Raw genomic sequence first — 11,903 nt, 5'->3', positions numbered from 1 at the left:
CAGCCTCAAAAACCAAAAACATTATAGGAAAGATGGCTTGAATTAGAATAAATGAATCAGAAGAATGAGTAGTACTTCAGATGAGAAAACAAGAAAGACAGCTTTATGTCCAAATAACTACAAGGTGGCATATGTAACTGAATGGAGAACTGAATAAAGTTTGCTTGGAACTCAACTAATTCTGCCTGAGAAGTCAGAAGACTGACTCCTTCCAAATATATTAAACTCTTTGAGGCTCCCAGGCCATTGCAGATTCTGTTTCCTCTTCTGAAAAGTTCTCTCTACCCCCATTCCAGACAGTACCCTTGCTGGCCTAGTGACCATAATTTACCCTTCCAGTTTGAGCTGAACTATGTCCTCTGGGTAGCCTTATTCTTTTCAAAAATAATAGCAAAATAATAATAATAATAATAATAAATATTTACTGAGTATTTTCTATATGCCAAGCATTGTGCCAACCACTCTACCCACATCATCTCATTTAATTATCACAAGAACCCCATGAAATAAATGGTAGTTCCACATTTTATGCAGGCTATTCAAGATTAATTAAGCAATTTGTCCAAGTTCATTCAGCTCAAAAGTGGTACAACTGAGATTTGAACTCTGTGAGTCTGATATTTACATCTTCACCTACTATCTTAACCACGACGCTTTCCTACAACTTTTCAGGCTCATGAAAGCGTAATTGACCATACCCTCCTTTGTGCCAAGTCTATCTTAATGCAGCTGTGTTATAGCTCTATTAATCACTTTTTCACATGTCTCACTCCTCCACAACACTGTGAGGTCTTGAGAGCAGATATTTACCTGATACCTATCTCCAGTGCCTAGAACTACTACCATCACACACTAGAAAATCAGTAAGTGTTTGTGAATGTATTAATAAATGGATTAGTGGAGGATATTTGTAGAGGATCCACTATTTGAAACTCCACATAAGTCACTGTCAGGTACATTGTCTGAGAATGAACTATGAAGGTTCATGTTATACCCAGGCAACAAGGGTATGTGTCAACTGGCACCCATGGTGGCTAGGAGGGAATTGGGCAAAAAAGTGGACATGCTTCAATGTAAAGCCTACAGCACCACTCTGCTGGAGAGGGATGATCCTGGCATCACTTGCTTATTCTACCAAACCCACTCTGCCCCCTCATCCCTGGCTAGGAGATATCCAGGGCTGTCAGAAAAGGACCTGCCCTTTTCCTAATGTCTCCCCAACAAAGAGAAAGAGAGAGGGGTGGGAAGAGAGAGAGAAAAAGAGGACACTTATGTCCACACTGGAATATCCTGGCATTACTAGTTGTCTACAGTCAGTTGCCCTCCCAAAATCTAATCCTCACTCACATGTCTGTATTTTTAACCCAGGTCCTTCCACCCAGGCATTCCAAATCCCTGTAAAGAAATGGAAGCAGGTAAAAAACAAACAGAAAAAAAAATGCTTATTGCTCCTGCAGTGCTCTCTTCAGAGACATTTCTGTTCTGGGTTATGGGTGCTCTGTCTTTCTGCTGGTATTTTCCTGCTTTAATTTAGAGCTCAGGGTTCTGATTGGATTAACGGCCAGGGTACTTTGGAAGAGCTCTTGCTCAGCAATATGTGTCTGCCACTTGCAGGGACATTGTCCCCATATAGCATGTCCTCTCCTGAGCTATCTATTCCTTCACATTTTATACTCTGCACTAAAATTGGTCTTCAGTTCCCACACATCATTTTGCAGTACCTGTTGCATTAATAACTAGAAAACTCAGTTCAGCCCAGGGCCAGACATTCACCGAACATTGTTCTCATGCAGTAAATAATCAGGTAGCAAGGAGTTATCTTTGCAGATTTCACTTCCTGATATTAACTCCCAAATAGAGAGAATGTCTGTGAAAATATACTTTATCTGTACATAACAATAGAATGGCATTGCTTCATTGAAACAATTATACTGCACCTATCCTATAACACAAAAAGAGAAAAAGTATATTTAACAAACCTAGCAGAACATGGCAATCTGTTTGAAAGATGGCATGGAATTCTGCCTTGTCTTTCAATGACAAGACATTTTATAAGGACAAGAAGAAAAGTCTCTTCAAGTCCCAATTTGTTTTACTCTAGATAGTGTCAGGCACTATCTAGAATAGCTTTGAAATCAGATGCATCTGAGTTTAAATCCTGGCTCTGCCATTTAGCAGTAGTGTGAATCTTGACCAAATGACTTCACCTCTCTGAGTTCAGTTTCTTCATCTGTGAAATAAAGTTATCACTGACTAACTTATAGTATTGTGAAGGAATGATGAAGATAAGACACACAAAGTACATAGTAGCATTCCTGGCACAAGGAAGGTGTTCAGTAAATGGCAACTCTTTTACAAAGGAGATCACATGTAGGAAAGACCCCAGTTACTCTGTTTATCAGTTACTCTTCCTGCTATTCTGCTTTCCACCCCCCAACCTTTTTCCCTCTCAACAACCCCGTAGCAGTGGAAACATTACCCCCTTCCTTCTACTGACATACCAAAATATCAACTCAAATGCAAATTTTACCACAAATGAAGTTTTGCTTATCTTAGAATACACTCAGGCTTAGATTTGCTAACAATCTCTGGCCACTGAGGCAGTCAAAAGATACCACAGGTGTATTGCAACCCTTAAAAGGAGACTTTTAATACACCTTCTCCCTTCATTTTTCCAGTTCAAAATCCTGATTAAATTTCACCTCCATGCATAATCCTTGAGTTTGGGTAATTTTTCATTTCTCTATAAATTGCCACCTACCACACAATCCAGCCTTTATTTTTACTATCCAATGCCATATTTTTACTTCTTACATATAATTAGGACAGATTAAAAGTTATTAAACTTGTGAGTTTTCTCAACACTGTGCCACTAATGAGAACTTTGACTTGGACTCCTTCAAACTCTTCCTTGTTCTCTCCCTCCAAGAAGCAGATCAGCCTTTAAGTCTTTTAGGATGAACAATCAGAAAGAAAGAGGAGAGATAAGGAGACATTCAAGAAAAATGTAGAGAGACCTTTTGAGTGGCTGGAGGAGATTTTCAGGGGTGTTGAAGAAATGGAAGTGGGATCAGTTATTATATGAAGGGAGCAAAATGAAGGGAATTTTAAGGAGTATTTCTAGAGTGTCTGGGTGTACTAGACAGTATTCAAGAAATATAAGGAGACAACTTGAGTTATTTTTAAATTCATGTTGATGGCAAAAATTTTGTTCTTTAGAGCTCAGCTTTGTACTCAAATTGAACTATATGGGTTATGGCATTACAAGTCTTATTTCCCCAACTTGATTACCAGATTCACAAATGCAGGGATTTATCTTTATTTTATTGTATTCTCTAAGAACTAAGCTTTATGCAGCATATGGTTCAAACTCTTAAAAACACTTCGTTCTCTGATCTTGATTCACTTTGATATTGACCATCAAAACCAAACAGGACCTCAACTACAGTTTGTGCTAGTCAATTTTATATTTCTTTCTCAAATAGATGACAGATGTATTCTTAAATACAGTTGAGGAGATTAAAAGGTGCTACTTCAAATGAATCTTAGCCTCATAGTCCAGGAGTGTGTCTCTATGCCTTCAGAGAACTTGCAGATCTGGCTAAATCACTGTCAGTGAACTTGAGGAACCCCACTGTAGAAAATTGCTCCTGGAAAATTGGATACAGGCAAGTGTCATTTGGATTTATAAAAAGAGAAAGAATGTGTATTTGTGAACTACAGAGCACTGAGCTTAACATCGATCTGGGGCAAGATTCTAGAACAATTTTTTTAAACAATGCCTTTTGAGCAGTTAGAAAAGGGAGTGGTAAACTCAGCATGAGCCCACTAAGAATAGTCCTGTCAGACTAACCTTATTTCCTACTGGCAAGAGTTACTACACTGGGAGATCAGAGAAATAGAGTAGAAATAGCATATCTAGATTTTAGAAAAGCTTTTGACAGGTTCTCTCATGATACCCTTGAGGGCGAGATATGGGGAAAGCAAACTGAATGATATTACAATTGCACAGACTCATAGCCAATGGAATATTAGTACCGAAAGGAATTAATGAGTCATAAATTCAACAAAATGCTTTAATTCCATTAACAATTTTTTTCCAACCTCTATGCTAACGACTATGTTAAGGGCTAGTACTTCAATTGTATAGATAGAAAATTGAGGAAACCAGACTTGGCAGCAGCAACCTTCAAATGATCCATTTGTGTAATTTGATTTTCAAAAGTGTCAGTGTGAACCCGAATTTATATCAGACAAGTCAAGTGTCTAAAATGATGGAGGCAACACTTCCGCTCTCCTCTATGCAGACTGTGTTCACTTCGAGATCCATACACTAACTGGCACTCTGGATCATAGCTTGAAAAGAAAAAAAAAATGAATAAAATTACATTGAGAAGACAGAATAAAATGTTGAAAGGAGAGAACCTGCAGCTACCTCGATGCCTTCCAAGAAGTAGAAGTGGAACAGAATGGAATTCCACATGGGCTACTTGAAAGAGGCTAGGTTTTCTATAAATGGAGTTGCTTAAGTGTAGACTGGAACATAAATATGGAATGAGTGGTTAGAAACCCTAACTGGTAATCTTAAGTTTCTTTCTTTATCATGGATTCACCCAAAGCAAGGATCCGACAACCTCCATTGGTTATCTATCCCATGATTTCACTGTAAGCTACTATATTTTTTTTCAATTTATTTTACATCAGGAACTATATCGAACATATTTTTCAAAATAAAGAGAAAACTAGAACCAACACTCGTATACTCACTACCCAAGTTTATCTTATCGAACATTTTGCCATTTGGACTTCAAATTATTTTTTAAGAAATAAATCATTATAAATATAGTTGTGTTTTCTTCTTCCCCATCCAGAAATAGCTTATCTTAAAGATAGTGTGTGTATGTACCTTGCCCACATGTTTTATTTATATGCCATGTGAGTATACCCATAAATAATTTGGAATATTATAAGGAAACAAATTTGAAGGAGCCCAGTTTACTGGAGGAGGTAGAAAACCTTCACAAAAGGTACAATGCCTAGTGTTGAATGATGAGTATGAATTATCCGGGCTTTCTAGGGGAGGGGGTGGGGCATACCAGATAGAGGAAACAACAGCCTCTATCTCATAGAAGCAGGAAAAGTTCAAAAAAACTACAAATGAGTTTCCATGACTTTAGAAAAGAGGTAAGTTGGGACTGTGAGAAGATGAATATTGAGAAATCAACAAAGATCCAATTGTGAAAGGCTTTATCCCAGAGAAGGCCACTTCAGCATTTTTATTATGGGAATAATATGACTTATATGCATGTTAGAGAGATAAATCTGGTAGTGATGTTGTTGGAATGGAGTGGGGGGTATAAAGACAGAAAACTGGGAGTCAAGTTAGCAATTATATAGAAGTCCAAGAAAGAGATGATGGAAATTTAAAATAAATAAGGATTAGGAAGACAGATTAAGAATATATTTAATATTGTATATACAAGGGCATATTTTTAATAATGACGAGAGATATTTTAATAACTTAGAGACCCACTAGATTTGTAATTCTATTTCAGTGAGTGATTTGTAACATGATGTATCTAAATTATTATGATAATATGTTGGAATATTAACAACATTATTAAGTAAAATATAAAATAATATAGCATAATGTTTATGAAAATTATGAAAAACTCTCACATTACCATTGTACAATAAACAACTTTTGAGTTTTGTTTTTTAACATACTTATTTAATTTTCAAAGAATTCTTTATAAAGCAATTTACTAGTAGTTCTATATAAAAATAAGTATTTATTCTTATAAAAAATTATACCAAGTTTTACTTATAATGTAGAATTATAATTAAAAACATCACCTAATTAGTCCAGCTCTTATTGTTTAGTTGATTTCCTTTTCTCCCATTTGCCTTCATTCCCGTGGAGAAAAGGATATGGGGTAAGATGATAATAAATTCTACTCTTATTCCATAAGGATAAGAATGGAAAATTGGCTGCTCCATCTGCTCCCAGAAATAGTTCAGAAGAGTGCTCCAAAATATTGGGCACTAGGCACAGATGTTCTCACATTCACAAACCAAATGAAATTTCTAAAAACACTCATTTGATTAATTTGGTCAATCCAATCTATTTAGTTTTCAAAAGAAACGGGCTGTTATTGCTGTTGTTGTTAATGATATTGTTTTGCACTGTGTAACTCTACAGTAATTAGTTATTTGCCTTTTACCTTTAAACCATTTAAATGTGTGCTGGCTAGACAAAGGATAAGTAAGCAACATTTGTTAAAAATGGAAGCTATTTTGGGGGGGGCGGTTTAGAGATAAATAGAACAATGAGAGATCTTAGATGACTTAATTATCAAGAGGTATCAATTATGTAACTGAGCCTGCTGGTAAATAAAGCATCTTTTCTTTACAAAGTTGTTGCTTCTTCTGACACAGTGGTTATTAACTTGTGCATGTATCAGAATCACCTAGAAGGCTTGTCACAAAACAGACAGAAGACCCACTCCTAGAAGTTTTCATTTAGTAGGTCTGGAATAGGCCCTGAGAATTTGCATTTCTAATAAGTTCCCAGGTGATGATGCTGCTGCGGACCAGAGACCACACTTGGAGAACACACTGCTCTAGGGAGACCTCTCTGACTCCCAGGACTGGGTGCTTTGGTCTTCTATGAGCCTCCCTTCCCCTCTGTGTTGACTCCTCTCCTAGGATCATCATTCTGAAGTATGATGGCTGATTAACCTATCTAGCTCCTCTATCAGACTGTGTAACAAGCACATGTCTAATTTAGTACTGCATCATCCAGCACAGAGCCTAGCTAGTGAAGACTAGTGAATGGTTAATAATTATGTTGGATGATACTTGATTAATCACTAAATAAGTGAAAATGTAAGTCTGAGGAAGAAACAGAATGCGTGTGTGTGTGTGTGTGTGTGTGTGTATGTGATTTAAAGTACTCAGAACAGCGTATTTAAGGAAGAAAAGAACATTAAAGAGGAAAGATGTGTCCAACCAAAGGAAAAAAAAATAAGAAATTAGAATCTGAAATTCACTTTAGCTACTAAAGTATACAATGGGAATAAAATATTTTAGAAAGATCACAGTAATAAAAATGTACAAATGGTTTCATCTTTGTCAGATATATTCTTTGGCCTATGGACGCTTTTTAATACTCCATCCTGTGTAGCTGGTAAAACTGAGAATCACCTCAATTTACTTGCAGTATAACCAAGGGCACACCAAAGATTACAGAGGTCACCCACATTCTAAACAGAAAAAGGGAATTATAAGAAGAAAAAAAAGTGAAAAAGACCTAGCGGTTCATTCAGTCTTAGTCTCTGGAGTAGTGGAAGATTAAATAAAGTAACATAGAAAAAATTATGGAAATATACTCAAGAAAACTTAAGACTCTCTGATCCTCTAATAATTTTTAGTGCCTCCTGAAGTTCAAAGGTTTATTGTCAACTCATTGCTTAAACCCCTAGTCATCAAAAGAAAAATATTTCCTATAATCTGCATTAGAAATGGAAAAGAGAAAGGCAATGCAAAAAGTTGATTTTTGCAGCATTAAATGACTTGCTCTTTTCTTGTGTTCATGAATTTCTGGTTTGTAACTCTACTTATCCAAAATATTAAAATGACCTTCAGGCCAACCCCTTTACTTACAACTGAAGGGAGAAGAGAAAATTACTAGAAGTTGACCATTACGGAAATTACTTGCAAGGCATTTTTCTTTGATAGCTGCAGTTTCACTCATATTATCATCTTTTTCTGTTGACAAGTCTCCAAGATTTTAATCTTGGATTGGAAATGTTACCCTATCAGAAAAGGCTTATATTGTCAGGAGCGGTGCTGTCGTGGAATGCAGAATCATGTACGAGAGTGCTTGTTGTATTGAAAAATATACTATTGGTAGGAAAGGCATTTAAATGTTTAGTCAGCTTGCTCATAAATCACTTTCAATGTGCTCAAGTTCTTAGACAACATATTGAAAGCTTTCTTATTTCTTTTATTATAGCAGTGTCATTTGCATTGCTGAACTTGGGGTTATGTTGGCAATTCCAGATAAACCCATGCTTGCAGGGTTTATAACTTCGATTAAATTTCACCCTGGCTTGGAATTCAAAAGCACAATTTTTGTGAGTTATTTTTTTTAACCTAAAGTGTATCTCATATTTTAGAAAATGGTCAGATTGACAATTTGGGTTTACAAAAGGAAACAAGTAGCCTAAAGCACACAAAACTAATGTAGGCATTATGTGACCTGGGCATGTTTATCTAAATTCACAGATCTGCTTGGTTGTTTTTGAAACATATATTTAAGGCATTTTTTAAATTTCTATTAACTTTACTAAAAATTGTTATTGCTCTTTTTTTCTTTTCTTTTTCATTCTTTTAGAATTATATGGACAGCTTTTCTATTCCTTCTTAGTCAAAATATTTGAAACTCACTTAAATATTTAACCTTGAGCATACAAACACTCAGTGCTTTCATTTTTGTTGCCTTATACAAAGCTAACACCAGTATCACTGTCTTTTACCTACCACCTGGAGTTCTAGGAATGAAACAAAATATTAATTAGCTAAGATTGAAAAAAAGGAAGTTAAGTTAGAATACATTAACAGGAGGCCTTTGAATTGAGGATGAAACTAAGTTAGAAATATAAAGGATTTCTGAGAAGCAGAATTGGAAGAAAATTCAGAATAACAAAACAAAAAAAAAGATTAAACAAATTTTACTGAGTTTGAAAAATAATTCTTGTCTTCTTTTAGACTGGATAATGGGAGTAGGGAGCCTTAAGGCTAGCTAAGGAGAGATGTTCTTTTAAAACTTTCTAAGAGTTATCCTCCAATTAGCTCTACCTTTGTGAAAAACAGAAGTAACAGACAATACAGACTTACTTGTTTTGAAGAGAAATAGGTTAGCAGCAATAAACCTAAATAGTATTCTATAGCTAAGGGGAGAAATAATTCTTGCACAAAAGGAGATGTCTCTGTACAGAGGAGGAGAAATGTCGTTTCTGAGGACACTCAGCTCCGTGTGTTGGCTCACACACATAAGAAATGTAGGTATCAACAGATTGGCTTAAATTTCTACAATTGAATGCAAGGACGAAGATTTGAAGAGTAGTGAAGACCTGCCAATACCAGGCCATGCATGTGCAGGCCTGTGAAAACCACAAGGCAACCCAGGAATCCCAGTGGACACGGGGATTACTAGAGAGGATTGAGATGTGCCCAGCAACTTTCTCCAGCAGAGAGTACAGATGCTGACATCAGATGTCAGTTGAGGGAGGAGATACCAATCTCCAGTAATAGCTCTACCCCAGAGATTTAAAAAGACTTCTAATGTGATCTGATTTACATTTTGGAAAGAGCACTCCTGGAGGCAGTATGCACCTTTGGAGGCCCAGTGCAGATCTACTGGAAAGAGGGAGATCAGTTAGGAAGCTGTTGTAGAAATTCAAGAGACACAATGAGAGCCTATGTAAGAGTGTTGGAGTAGAAGTGAAAAAAAGGTATAATTTGAGACATATATGGGGAAAGAATTGACAGGAGCTGGTGACTGACAAGATGTAGAATGGGAATAAGAGAAAAGAGAAAATTAAGGAAAACTCTAACCCTAAGATATTAAAGAATCAAGGTAAATCAATTAGGGCAAACAGACAAAATAAGGTTGCACAAGTAAAGTATCAATCATCTCATAGCATGAGATGCGTAGACTGGTGAAAACAAGGTTGCAAGTGTTCATCGAGAAAACGGGATACCAAAATGAATACAGGGGCATAACAGTCTCGCTAATACACATAACCAAACTTCTCTTAGATAACTCCGCTCTCTGCACATAGAAGGAAATCGAGTATGGATCAAACAAACAGGCTGTGCCAATATTTGTTAACAAAGGTAGTAGGAAGCAAAATTACAAGGAGGATAAAAGGAATGGGAGGATCTTTAGAGTTCAAGGCTTAATCTGGCTTCTACAATGAGCTATGGTCAAAATGATTGTGCCAAGTGGAAAAAAACAAACACACTGTGCTGCACCTTTACAATGGCAATCTGCTCTCAAGAACCCCTAGAGAAATGATCTGTATGTGAAAAAGATGTTCTATTACTAACATAAGGTGTCTAGTTTAATGTCTGGCTAGACAGTGGTACCCCAAAACAAAGAAGAGAAGACAGGAAGAGAAGCAGGATCAGATGGAGATGAGTTTGGTTTGGAACATCTCTAATTACATAGTGATGTCCATCGGGTGAGTGAAAGTACAGGATTAGAGGTTGAGAGAGTAAGGAGGTCTGAGATCAGAGAAATAACTCTTTTGCTCATATTGAGAATCTCACAAATCATAAGCATCATTTTGATATATCATATATTTACAAAAATCTCCATCTCTTTACTGTCTATAAAAAGCCAGACTTCTTCTCCCACCTGGGGGAATAAAAAGAGCAATGAAGAGCAAGGTGACTTGGTCTTCACCGCACTGAAAAGCCAAGGAGAAAGCATTCTGAAAAGGAACAAGGAGCTTATGTTTCCAACAGATTCTCAGACTAGATGCCCTCATGGACTCTGACACTGGAGAAAAAAAAAAGAATGCTGGACACAATATAGCGTGTCCCAATGAGCTGGCAAAAAAATTAAGAATTTCTCAGGGGCCACAGGTTAAGTGAAAGAGAGAATGCAGGTAAGCAGAGCTCTGAGACAGCTCTCACCCCATGGGTGTGATAAATAATAGAAAGGTATTTGTTTTGTATTACTCTTTATATTTTACAGTTATTTTGTAAATATGCATTTACATATGTTTGCTCTGCTGGATATTTTCAGTGTATCACTTCAGCTAACCTCTATATATTTCTCAGCTATGCCCTGCGCCCTGGAGCAGTTAGTCTTTAGGGACTGCCTCAAACCATTGCCTTTCCTATAGCTTCTAATTGAGTATGGCCATGGCAGTAAGTAGAGGATCAAGGGAGGGGAATGAGGTTAGAGTATATAGGCCCCCTAGGTCTTTCTTCACCAGGTAGTCAGGGATTAGCCAAATTCCTTTGCCAAAGGCTACAACCCATATCAGGAGACCTTTTCTTACAGCTATACAACTTCTAATAAATGCTCCTCCCTGCCCCTTAAGCCCTGGTGTGGTGGAGGACAGTTAATTGTTTGAGCTTCACCATCCTTTGTTGTTTTCTCTTAACCCTGCTCACAGCTTTGTAAAGAGTCTCCCATTTAGTTACCCTACTTGACAGTGCCATCTGTTTCCTTGCAGGCCCCTAACCAATGTAGCTATGCAATATTTTATGGAGAAAATTATCCTTAAAAAGAGCAAGAAGAGTGATTCAAAGAGCACAAACTAGAGACTGTGTAAGTTTGGAGCTAAGAAAAAAAATAGCGCACGTGGCAATAAACAGTAACTGGTGACCTTGATAAGTAGGAGAAGTTTTTGCATAACAGTGGGGTCGGAAGCCATGTCTAGAGGAGTGGCTGAGCAGTTAGAACGTGGAGTTAGTGCAGGTAGATGTTTCTTTCAGAGAGTTTGACAGTGAAAGGTAGATAAAAGATTGACTAATGATTTAAAGGTGATAGTGTCAATATGTACACACGCACACACGCACACACACACTTTTCAGTTTAGACTTTGATAGACAGAGAAAGAGATCAAGCCAGAGAAGAGATTACAAATCAAACTGTCAAAAAGAATAACTGGTGGGTGCATGTCTGGAAGAAAGCAGGAAGGGACAGGATGATGGAGAAGTAAGAGCCTTTCTCCTCTGAAAAGAAGTAGAAAAAATAAAAGTAAATATAGATAGGGACAAGTCTGGAAGGGAGAAGGATGGAAGTTTCAGGCATTTGTTCTCGCCTGTTCCCTTTTTGAAGCAGGAGCAACAAGTTTTTCTTCTGAGGCAAGAAGCAGTGA

Source organism: Pteropus medius, unplaced genomic scaffold (assembly GCF_902729225.1).
Source record: "Pteropus medius unplaced genomic scaffold, Ma_sr-lr_union100, whole genome shotgun sequence".
Taxonomy (NCBI): Eukaryota; Metazoa; Chordata; class Mammalia; order Chiroptera; family Pteropodidae; genus Pteropus; species Pteropus medius.
This window is presented reverse-complemented; position numbering follows the sequence as displayed.